The sequence below is a fragment of the Diuraphis noxia genome, unplaced genomic scaffold (genome assembly GCF_037042655.1).
Source record: "Diuraphis noxia isolate RWA-SAM2 unplaced genomic scaffold, SU_Dnox_SAM2 contig0001, whole genome shotgun sequence".
Taxonomy (NCBI): Eukaryota; Metazoa; Arthropoda; class Insecta; order Hemiptera; family Aphididae; genus Diuraphis; species Diuraphis noxia.
The window spans coordinates 12,928,809-12,941,556 of NW_028301711.1; the positions used below are offsets into that span (position 1 = coordinate 12,928,809).

The 12,748-nt window shown below is 33.0% G+C and overlaps 1 protein-coding gene and 1 pseudogene across 2 annotated transcripts in view; one reads left to right on the forward strand and one right to left on the reverse strand.

Annotated features, from left to right (window-relative positions):
• Positions 1-12,748, forward strand: part of LOC149059754 (uncharacterized) — an 80,143-nt gene that overhangs the window by 46,400 nt on the left and 20,995 nt on the right. The window lies entirely within an intron of this gene.
• LOC149059759 (uncharacterized) lies at positions 4-4,169 on the reverse strand (annotated as a pseudogene).

The following is a 12,748-nucleotide window of genomic DNA, read 5'->3' on the forward strand; positions in this document are numbered from 1 at the left end:
TGATCAGCATGTGGGCGTGCGGCAGTCCGCGTTTCTGAAACTCGACAGTATACACATATGCATCGACATTACCAAATACCTTGTTCTCCGTTATGTCCTTAATCATTTGCTTGAGTTTCGCATGGAACACTCTAGCCACCAGGTCAGGTCTGTCGTTAGCCGCGGTCCATCTCCCCAAGTTCTGCGTGATCTCAGGCCAGCTAGGATTACACGTAAACGTAATGAAGAGATTAGGCTTTCCGTACTTACGCACGACGGCCATCGCGTCATGATAGCTTTGTTTCATGTAACGGGGACCTCCCGTGAACGATGATGGCAAAATCATCCTACGCTCGACGGCCACGGGTGCGCCGACTTCGAGCTGTTGGTTTATGTGATCCATAAGACCCTGATAGGAGTCGGCGAAAAGATTAGCCTGATGCCTTTTGATGTACTTTAAGTTGTTCGCTTCCATCCGAACGTACTGATCACACATATACTGTTGCAACAGATATCCACCACTATGCAATAAACTCATGTTATCGTTAATCGTGTCATTGTTATTATGATACTGAATGCCCAGACGAAAGCAAGTATACTCCCTGGTACTGTTCCGGGTGCGAACTCGGTTTCGGCGGACGCCTTCCTGTTGCAAGTTGTGATGCCAACCGAGCTCCCCTCATGGAAAGAACAGCGGATACAGCATTGGATCCGCGTTCGATGAGCCGGCAGGTATGGTCTGTAGACGGCGGTGTTGCGGGTTAATTGGATTCCGGTCGAAGATGACCAGATCCACGTTCATCGGCGGCTGACCGTCGTCACCGACGAACACTGCTGCCACTTCCTTGACCGTTTGAGGCGGTGGGTTTTATCGCCTTCTGTCCACATTTCCGTCGGCGACAAAATGCATTGTAACTCTCCTTGGTTGCAACTGAGGATCTCTGCCTGGAGCATTTTCTCTTTCCCACACTTCTCGCATAGTCCTGCAACAAAATACGGCTGTTATATGTTTGATTTTTATTCTTGGTTATTTAATACATGTACAGTTATGTTGTGAGGTATCTGTTACTAAGTTACTGTATTGTTTGTGTTTTTCAAGAATGTCAATGTCAGAGTGCTTTGTAACAATGATGAAAGAATTTATTTGACGCTCACACTTATGTCAAATAATAAGAGTAATAAAAATTAGTTAAAATGATGAGAGTGGAACAAATAAAGAATGTATAATATCAATTGTTTAGTTTACATTGCATTTAATTGAATATATTCAAAAACATGATGAACTTGAACAAACAAATAAAATGGTCTGATTAATGACAGTTTTTCGAAAATATAATGTGTACACTGCTTGGAAATATTTACGGTTTACATCAATATCTAATTCGAACGTTATGAGCATAAATTGTGTGTTTGCTTAATAAACTAATTTTTAATATATTACTCGAAAGCCTGTGCGAATGGATTTATGTCCCGTAACAGGCCGTCCAAGTCCTCCAGCACACTTGGCAACAGACGGTGTGAAACGGACTGTAGTTGCTGCTGTTCCGCTCGAATACGGTTAGCCTCCCCAGATTCGACGAAGTACAACTGACAGTATCTGAGCTTCACAGGTTCGTTTCCAAGCAAGTCATTAGCAATCCTCCAATAAGACTGCCCGTGAACGGTGAAAATATTCGGTCCCCGACCTGGCAAGCGTCTTGCGTTTAGATCACTGGAGAACGCAGCAAATGCCAAAGTATTATTGTACCGTCGGATATGCTGTCGATAATGTTTGCCTTCCGCAAAGTCTTCAACCAACAACCTCTGTAACAAAAGTGGTGCAATAGTCAATGCTCTTGGCCCTGAAACGGTCATCTGACCGTTATTGCAACACGTCGAAAAGTGCCCCACGGTGGTACTTTCGCACTGAAAGTGGCGGGCCCTACAGTGTCTACAGATTGCATCCAATGCGCCATTGTAGTAAGTTTCCGGTGGCGGGTACTGGACGCCGGCCGGGCGGTGTATAAGCGGCGCGCGTGCCGGCGGTCTTTCACCTGCGATTAACGTGACACAATTTTATTTGTGTTAGCAACGTTATTTATACGAAATGTATTTACTCACCTCTTCGATGACGTATAACGGTGAAATGTCGAAAATACCGACTAAGTCATCGTCGTCTCGTATCACATCTACTGGATCGTCTTGGTTCACGACTTCCACGATCTCGACGTTATTGTCGTCCAATAGTACCTCAACTAACTCAACGTCGTTGTCGTCCGGCATGATTTCAACCACCTCAATGTTGTCGTCCAACTGAACATCATCCATCCAGACTTCGACAACTTGCTCACCAGCGTGAACATTATCTGCACGGTCTTCTCGTTCCCGGTGCGGTCCAACCATCTACATAACAATGGGCGCTCAATTTATATGCCAAAGTATAAATTTTTTTTCTTTACTTTTACCAGTAATATACAATATAGTGTAAAGTACATTGACAGGATCATTATTTTGATGAAAGGTGCCACCCTCATTGATGATACCCCTATAGTTACTTAATTATTATTATTACTATTTATTTATTTACAACAAATCACCTAACCACCTAAGTATAAAATAAACAATAATAATGGATTTCAGTTATTGTGTTTGTTTATTAGCCTTGCACTGTACATAGTTATTTAGTAACTATGTGTAATGTAAATTAAAAGTAGAATGCAATGTAATTATACAAATATAAGATTTGTGCAGTTTTTAGTTACTGTACCAAAAGATGCAGGAAAAAAAATCATAAAAGAATAGTTCTATGCATTAATGACATATGATAACGATAAACTTGTATTAGATAAATTGAAACAAACATTTTGAATGTAAATTACACATTTGCATTAAAATTATAATGCACTGTCATAGGTGAACTTTATTTATATTGTTATATGGTTTATTAAGCAACACCATAACTGGTATTACATAAATCCTAAATGCTATAAGTGGATTGTACGGCAACAGTGTTTATAATACATGTGCTGGTTAAGTACATTAAGTGAATTTTTTATTGTCTGAATAAGATAAATGTAAGTTAAATATAAGGATTATGGGGAAACTGATATTCCCAGCATAACAGTATGTCATGTGTATGATATGTATTGATGTAATGTTTAGTTTAGTGTATATTTAAAATGCAGTGTGAGTACATTGTATTTATAAACTTTAAGCATGTTAGTCATTAGTGAATTAGTGAACTAGACAAAACAAAAAATTAAATTAAATAAATAAAAAAAATTTAATATACACAAATAAAAACATGTACTGAGTTGCATCCCAAAAATGTTAACAGAAGGATAAAGTCAAAATATTGAGTATACATATTCATCAAGTGAATTTAGTAGTGATCCAAAAAAAAAAAAAAATATATATATATATATATATATATATATACTGAAGTGACTTATAAGTTAACTTATTGTGTATTAAGGTGCATGCAGATGTACCCGTACAACTATGTGTATTATTATATTATATGTTGTGTAATCCTGTGTACTTATTTAATGTGTAATTGAAATCAAATTGTTTATACAACAACAATCATGAGTTTAAAGTATTTCTAAAAATTAGGAACCATAATACACAACAGTACATATTGACATTGAGGTGTGTACAGTTTTGTGAATGACAATAACACACAAATAAGCCTAACTGATGTGTGAATAATTTCATTTTTCAAAATAATAATTAATGACCAGATATCGACCAATGGAACTTTAAAGTGAAAAACGTCTACCTTAATAACCATAATATACTTAACACGGATTATTAATACAGGGGCCTATTGGTTTGAATGTAAACATGAAATGGATATTGTGGAACTGTTGGTTAAAAAAGTATTCTTCTACCACGTTTCTATGCTCACTATGGACGGCACTGCTGTTGGACTCAGACGGCGGCGGGCGTGTGCAACATTTACATTGAAATCTTGACCGGGGACGAAATGCCGAGAACATAGCTTGGAGCTAAGAGTCACTTGAAAACCGTGGTTCCTCATGAATTCCACCCACTGAAGACGACGTACGTCATTCATCTTAAATCTAAAGGTTAGGTGCCTTATAATACGATGTACATGGCATATGCGTCAAATGAAACTATACATACCTGTGTATGGAAACGTCATTGTCATCATTCACGTTTCCACAGATCACACATCGTTTCACCATAGTGAATAGCCTGGAAAGCGTCGTATAATAATCGTAAATCATTATAGAAATATTATTGATGTTTAATGAAAACATCTTGAAAAGGTATAAGTAATTCGTGAATATGTACTGATTAATATTTAATAGCAAATTATAATAATAATTATGAAAAACAAACTGTGTCAATGATCGTAATTGAATATTCTGTTGGTATCAGTATGTTATCAACGTTGAAATATGCGTCTCGGGCGATTGTGTTATTTTTAGAATTGATATACGATAAATATTCTATTTTTTACGTGGATTCCTTATGTGGGAAAAAAATAGGAAAATACGAAAAAAGACATCGGGGACCTACCGAACTCGTGAAACGTTAATGCCGCGAAACAAAGCAGAATAGATTATTAGATTCACAATGTTAAGGGATACGGACGGCCGACGCGCAACGGCTAACGGGCCAACGTTGGCCATACAGGCCGTCCGAGTGTGAATAAGTAAAACGGTATGTTAATATATACAAAGCAAATATGGAAGAGGACATGTTTGAAATATCATTAGATAGAGCTGTAAATCAAGTGTATAAGGGTGCAAGATACGCGTTGCCTCGTGTACACGTAATGTAATCAACGTACAACAGACAATTGCACGATACACGCGTGATTCCAACGTTATTATTTCTATCGAAATTGTACTCACCGGTATCAAAATCTCGCCTTACGAATACACTAAAAATACGGAAGAAAGAGAGCACTTGTTCGGAGTCTAGAAAATTAATAGAGTGCAAAAAGTCCTCCGTGCTTTTGCGCATAAAAACGTAGGTATCGACGTATCGTACGAACGTTGGTCGTTGATTGCAGAATGCTTGATTTTCATCAGTTTAGTCCCGTACGCTGAAGGAGAAACGCTATCTACTTTTTATTTTAACCATGAATAATAAACTAGTGTATGAAAGTCATAATAACGACACTATAGCAGCTTGCGCTGGGTTTATTATTATTCATTCTTTATTAAAAAAGAAAATACAAAAGAAAAAAAGAAAAGCTCCGCGTTGGTGGATGACTTCTGCATTAAAGAGTAGGGAGATATATAGTGCAACTGATTTACTGAACGATTTGAATAAAGAAGACGGAGCAAATTTCTATAATTTTTGTAGAATGAGTTCAAGTACCTTCAATAATCTACTTAAAATGATCGCGCCTAGTATTGAAAAACAAGACACAAATTATAGAAAAGCAATCCCAGCCAATGAACGATTAGCTATAACTCTTCGATACTTAGCTACTGGAGACTCATACATAAGTCTGGCATACACTTTTAAAGTGTCCAAACAAACAATCTCTAGAATTATTCCTGAAGTCTGTGCTGCAATAATAGAAGTTCTCAAGGAATATGTCAAGGTTAGTGCAATATAAATATTATGTTTTATCTGTATAAATGAATTACTCTGTATTAGCTGTTATTTTTAAAAATTATAAAACGTAATTCCTTTTTAATTAAAATTTGATTATTAAAATCATCAGTTAATACAATAAATATAGGTACCTACAATAAAATAACATAATAAATAAGTACCTCTTAATAATTGGTATCAAACAAAACAAATAACTATCAGTCTTGATGTTACGATTTTTATAATAACATTATTTATAACAGTTTAAGGATAAATAAACTCAACTTTTATGAGAAAAATTATTATTAAATGTAACAAAAAATAATAAAAACAACTAAATTAATTAAAACAATAAGAAGAAAAGGACAATTTAATATTTATTTATATTTTTAAAATGTTAACTATTCCATACTTGTATGTGGTAACGGTTGAAAAGTGTCAGTATCATGCAAAGCAGTTTGTTCAGGAGGTGTCATTACTGACTGAAGTTGTTGATTCGAGATTTGGTGTGAATACTGTGCCGGGACTGATTGATATATATGACTGTTTTGAGACGCGTAGTTAGACGGTATTTGCGTATTAGTATTTTGAAAGTAAAAAGGCTGTGTATGAATAGGCTGAGTATATTGTTTCATTTCTGCATTGAAAATTAGATTTTGGATTTGGTTTTCTAATATTGCTCGTTCACGGGGAGGGAAAATCTTTAATTTGTTGTCTATGTATGTGGCAAATGGTGAATATTCATGACTGACGGCAGGTTTCTTTTCACTAATGGATTTCATAATTGTAAAGGCCTCATTTAATCTACTGTCTATATCCACAACTTCACATGTGCGTTTTTTTTTAAACGTTTTTCTTTCAATGGGTGGTCTTAATTCATTTTGTTGTTTGCCATGTTCATTTTCGATGTGATCTTCTGTTGTATTTTCAGTTGAACATGTAGTAACATCTAAATCAGTTTCAGATGAATACGAAGGTTCTTCAGCATTATCAACCTAAAAAGATATAACATAAATGTTGGACTACTATTCCGTTAATCTAAACTTGAAATACTCATAAGTAGGGAACGGACTTTGATGCAAAATGCATTTTTTAGTGAGTGACATAGGGCAATGCTTTCCAAGTACATAATTCGATTCATACATTAGATAATTAAAAAAAAACCGAAAACTCGCTCTGCTGTACATTAGGGGGTGGGCTGGAACTCGGACTAGAGTAGGTTAAATTTGAATGCAATGATAAGTATCATTGTATACGAAAAACGATTCTGAACGGAGATGATTTGTCAGTCTAGGATATATTATTATATTTAAATATTGTCAAATAACAAAAATCAAAATTCGTTTATTTTATGCTTGAATTTTGGTTTCATGAAAATTTTAAAACTCTTCAAATTTTTTTAATTGAATGATTTTAAATTAAATTTTCAAGTCTTAGCTTTAAATGAAAATTTTTTTATTAATATTTAACTTCAAAATAATTAGCAAATATTAATGATTTTGACGAATTTTGTCAATATTTTCACTTCAAACGTTTATAAAAAAAAATTGTGCCTATGCTTTTTTATAATTTTTTGAAAGACAGTAAGAATGGCTTATGTAGAGTCGTCTATTAAATTTTCAAGTATTTTGTCCCATAGAATTTTTTTTATCAAAATTTAAAAAAATCGAATATTTAAATTGCCTGTCAATAGATTAAAAATTACTGAAATATTTTGAAAAAAAAATTATATAAAGAAAATGGCAATTTAAACAATTGGTAAGAGTTTCGAGTTTCTACGACTTATATTTTTTGAATAATAACAAATATCAAAAATCAGTTTTCGATAAATCTTTATTTTACGCAATTTTGTAAAAATTTAAAATTCAAACATTCATAAAAATTTTTTCTACAATTACGCTCGAGTTTTTTTTACAGTTACTTGAAAAATTACTTATTGAAAACCTTTTGTTGAAATTTACCTTAGGTATAAATAAAAAATTTTTTATTAATTTTTAACCAACAAATTACATGCATATTTTCACGATTTTGTCATATTTAGTAATAATTTGAACTTTAAGCGTCTATAAAAAAAAATTGTGTCTTACGATTTTTGATTTTTTTTTATCTCTGATAAGAACAACTTATAAGTAACATTGTATTAAATTTTCAAAATTTTTTGGACTGCCAATTTTTTTTAATGGATATTTCAAAAAAAAATACTTAGAAAAATCGAAAATTTAAATTGTCTATAAATAGCTCAAAAAAAGACAAAATACTTTGAAAATTTAACCACTTGCATTACAACACTTAAGAACCTATACAGCATTTCAGCAAATCGCTTACTACACACTAACTCTGGTTATCACAGAAACGTTTTCATCTACACATCTACACAAATTTTATAAAATTACACAAAGAGTATAACACCTAACCACATAAAGAATATATATTAGCGATTTCAATAAAAATTTACAGTTCTACAGAAATAATTCTGCATACGAGTACATGTTACGTAAAGGGATACGTTCTACACGTAGGAAAAATAATAAGGAAAGAATAATTACGAAAAATGAAGATTTACAAAAACTCTAAAAAACAAAAACTCTAATAAACCGAACATCTGCAAATTTCTTAGTAGCAAAAGACTAGAATGGGCTGGACATGTGTGGCGTGCAGAAGGATGAAGAAAAGTGCTTGATGGAAAGCTGAATGGAAAAAGACCCATTGGGAGACCACGGCAAAGATGGTTCGATACAGTCAGGATAGATTTGACACGAGTGGACCCTACTTAAAACATCAATTTGGCAGTGGATAGAATGCATTGGAGAGGTATTGTAGAAGCGGCATTATACCTAAATGGTCTGTTTTAAGCCTAAGAAAAAGAAGAAGAAGAAGAAGAAGAAGAAGAAGAAGAAGAAGAAGAAGAAGAAGATACTATTCGATTGTAGACCACAACAGTAGATATCACGTGGCCGTTCGATCGATAGCTGTGCTTTCTTGAGTAAAATTTCTTAAGAATATGAGTTCATTTTTACTATATTGGGTCCAAAAACGCCCTAATGACGATGATGATGGTGATTTTTTTACAAATAAAAAAAGTGTGTTAAAAGTGTGTATAATGAAGAACTGACAGGAAATGTGAAAATACAGAAATAGAAAACAATAAAAAAACAAGTGAAATACCCGATTGTTGGAATATAAGCCAGTACGAAAATAAGAATAAAACTGTATCAACTGAATAGTACATTTGTTATTGTGTGTCAAACCTAGATAGAATCAAATCATTTAATTTGTCAAATTGCGCTCATTTTTATTGGTGACAAAATTGCCCTTTCTTGAAACCATTTCAGTTATTAAGAATATTTTGAATGTTTGGATACACGTTTTGAATCAATTTTGTTATAGTGGGTACTGAATTATAGAAACTTTTAATATTTGATGCAATCTTCAGCTCAGGCTCACTTCGTTTATTTTTAACTGTACTCTCCTACACATGCTCCTTAACAATTTCATACTCACTATTTTTACTAATTACTCTATCAATTATCTGGTTAACATGCCTCTTTTACACTTTCCCATAACCTACATCCACTAAGTAGGTATCAATATTTCCATTTTAGTTATATTTAACAAAATAATTTAACCTGTCAAACGGTGTAGGTAACAACCGACCTTGATGAAATTCTGCAGGACTAACATCTGTGGAACAATGCTTAGTACTGTAATATATTAAATAAATTTAAAAATATCTTTTTCAATATCAGAATTACATTTATATTTTTTAACAAAGCGGTGGGCTGATTAGTGGCAGTAATGGTGATAGTTGATGATGACGATTGTTTGTTCATGTTTAATTGATCCGAACCATTTTGGTGAGAAGTGTCTTGCCGAATTATGGCAGTGGTGTCGTTAGTGGTAACAGTTCTACTTATACTAATGTTTGAAGACAAGCCAGTTGTGGTAGAGGTGATGGATGTGTCATGTTGACGTTTTTTGGCTCATGCTAAACTGATCCAAACCACTCAAGGGAGGAGTGGCATACCGATCAGTAACATTTGTGTCGTCAGTGATAACAGATTCACCCATAATAATATCTGAAGATTGGCCAGTTTCGATGGATAAGGTATAAGTGGTGGCATTAGTGGTGACACGTTCCTGTAGTTTACGAGTCTATCAGAAACGCTCCAGACAGAAGTGGCACGCCAATTGGTGGTGGAGGTGTCGGCTGTTGCAGTGGAACGGGTGGCGGGGATCCCAGAGAAACGTTTACGCGATGATGAATTTTTGTTCACACGTGGCCTGTTTTGATAATTCAGAAATTTTCGGATAGAAGAGGGGGCCTAGTGGTGACAGACGTGGTAGTTGATTTCGATTTATGTAACGATCCGCATCACTCTGGATGGTAGAAGCATTTTGTGGTGCTAGATATCTGTTCACGGGTAGCCAATTTCGATGAATGGACTTTATCGGTCTAGGGACAAGACGGGGTAGTCGGTATTGATTCTCAGAGAGACGTGAACTACCAAACAATTAATGAAAAAATATAAACTCTGTTTAAGTTAAGAGTGCATTCGATTTGCATTCTGATAAAATATTCTTTTTTTTCACAACATGTAAAAGGGATCGGCCTAAGCACATTTTTAAAATTTTACTTGGTTGCTTAAATAATTAAGCTTGAAGATTTGCAATTGTTTTAAATGTTTACAATACTTATTTTAATAAAAACTAAAAAACTTAAAAATGTATTGAGGTCATCCCCTCGTACATATTGTGGAGAATCCGAATATTTTTCCAGAATGAGAATTGTGATAATTGTCGACACGCATCGTTTGAATTAGAAACAGTAGTTTTTGAAAAAAAAAAACATGTGGTGACGAGGCCCCTTAACAAGTTAACTGCCCTACCGTTTTATTACGTTTACTCATTTAATTTGTGTTTCCAAACTTGTCCTGAGAATCAAATTTGCTTCTCAGATAACCTTGCCAATCTTCCCTTGAGTATCATATATACACTCATTTATTTTAAGAAATAAATACTAAGAGTCATATCTGACTCTAAATGTTATAACTGATTCTTAATCTAAACATAATTTGCTATTTAATTATGTTTTGGCCCTTCTGATAGCTACATTCTTTCTCATTTTATTTTTATAAAATGAATGAGATATAAGAAAAGTATAATATACTGTACAAATAGATTAGGTATATAAATAATTTTACTTTATTTATATTTTATTTGGAATAACCCTAATATTTACGAACTGAACAGTCGATGGTTATCATTACTTATCAATGTAGGCCCATGAAGGTAACACTTCCTATTCGAATGGTCTTCCTATTTATAGTACGTATGCGCGCGTGGCGGTCATCCGCACGTTTTCGTGAGCGTACTATATGATAGGGCTTGAGTATCATATTTGATACTCAATTCAAATCGATTATATTTTACCAAAAATCGATTTTATTTCATGGAAGAAAAAAAAATATGTTACAATAACACAATATTATTTGTTTTTACTATGTGGCCAACTGACAAAAGTTTAAAATTATCTACCGGCAACCAATGTTGTTTAGTGAGAATCATATTTGATACTCAAAGTATACGCGGAAAATTTAACCAAACAAGAAGGACAATATAGTAGAGTATTCCGTGAATCTCATATGATACTCAAGGCAGTCAACTTGTTTATTAAATACAACTGGTCGTGGTAGAATATCACACATACTCACCAAAGCAATTCCGCACTATGTGCCCCCTCCTTTTACACCTAAAGCATCCTGAAACACAAATAAACAATGTACAATTTCATTAATAGCATACTTGATCGAAATTTGTATTTGGTACGAGTCTACTCACTAAGGGTTTGATTACCGCACGATCATTTTAACTTTTCCAAATTTTATAAAATTATAAATCATTATAAATTATTAAAAATAAAAAACAAAAAACTGACCACGTGGCCTGCTTTGACCCACTGCACAGTGCATAATGTAATGACTAAACAAATAAATAATTTTCCCATACATATTCCGTTATCTGTGATGGCGATAGTTCATGCCATGAAGACTAGAGACATTTATGATGAATATTTGGCCAATCTCAATCACAAAAACCGTTATTTAAAACATCGCACACTATTTTCTCCACTAGTTTGCGTGGCAGTCAAATTCTAGGTTATTATCTTTAAAAAATTATAATTAAAAAACTAAAAATCGTATTTAAATTAGAATTACATCTTCTTATTCAGCCCAAATTTATCTTTAAGAATTTATTACAAAAATAGTATTAATGTTCTATATTATTTACGTAATAAATGTACATATAAATTGTAAAAATGGATAAACGTAACAGTTTACATAATTATTATTTATTTTAGTTTAATAATTAATATAACACGTTAAAATATCGTAAGCTTTAAGTGCATCTTTTTTATAAATATTTCATCAATTTAAGGAATCAATCGATATCGTAAATATGAATCTACTACTATAAAATAATATGTACCAGTATGTCTATAAATAATAAATTAAAGTACTTAATTTAAAAATAAAATGTATAACGTAAATACAGAGTATTATTTTTTTATTTTTTTGTAATTTTTCCTTAAAGATAAATTTCGCTGAATACGATGGTGAAATTATAATTTAAATACGATTTTTAGGTTTTTGATTATAATTTTTTAAAGGTAATACTGTCAAGATCCATTTGTAATCATTTGTGGTCATTTGTAATCGAACAAATTTTCCAGACTGGTATTTCATAGTACAATATCAACATTAGTAAAACATCTGCAATATTAAATTGTAGTGGCATGTCATTGCAATAAATGGTTTGTTTGAACTAGAAGTCCAGCAATCAGTTGTTAAAGATAAGTAATTTGCTCTGTTTATCATTCTTCCGACGCTATTGTGTGTTTCTATATAAAGATTAGGAATTCGAGATTCCGTAACTGTTTTTCGACTAGATAATTTATAACTTGGATTTAAAGCATTGACAAAAAGTTAAAAACCTTCTATTTCCACTACATTATACGATGTATAATGTACGATGTCATACTTGTAGCAATAAAGTATGCTAGAGCGTTATTGATTTTATTTTTAGAGGTTTTATTTAGAGTATATTGAGTCATTTTCTTTTACTTATTTGTTATGTTTGAACTTGACTCTTCAATAATAGTACTTATAGAAGGAGTAAGTGAATCAAAAACTAAAGATTGACCAAAACTTGA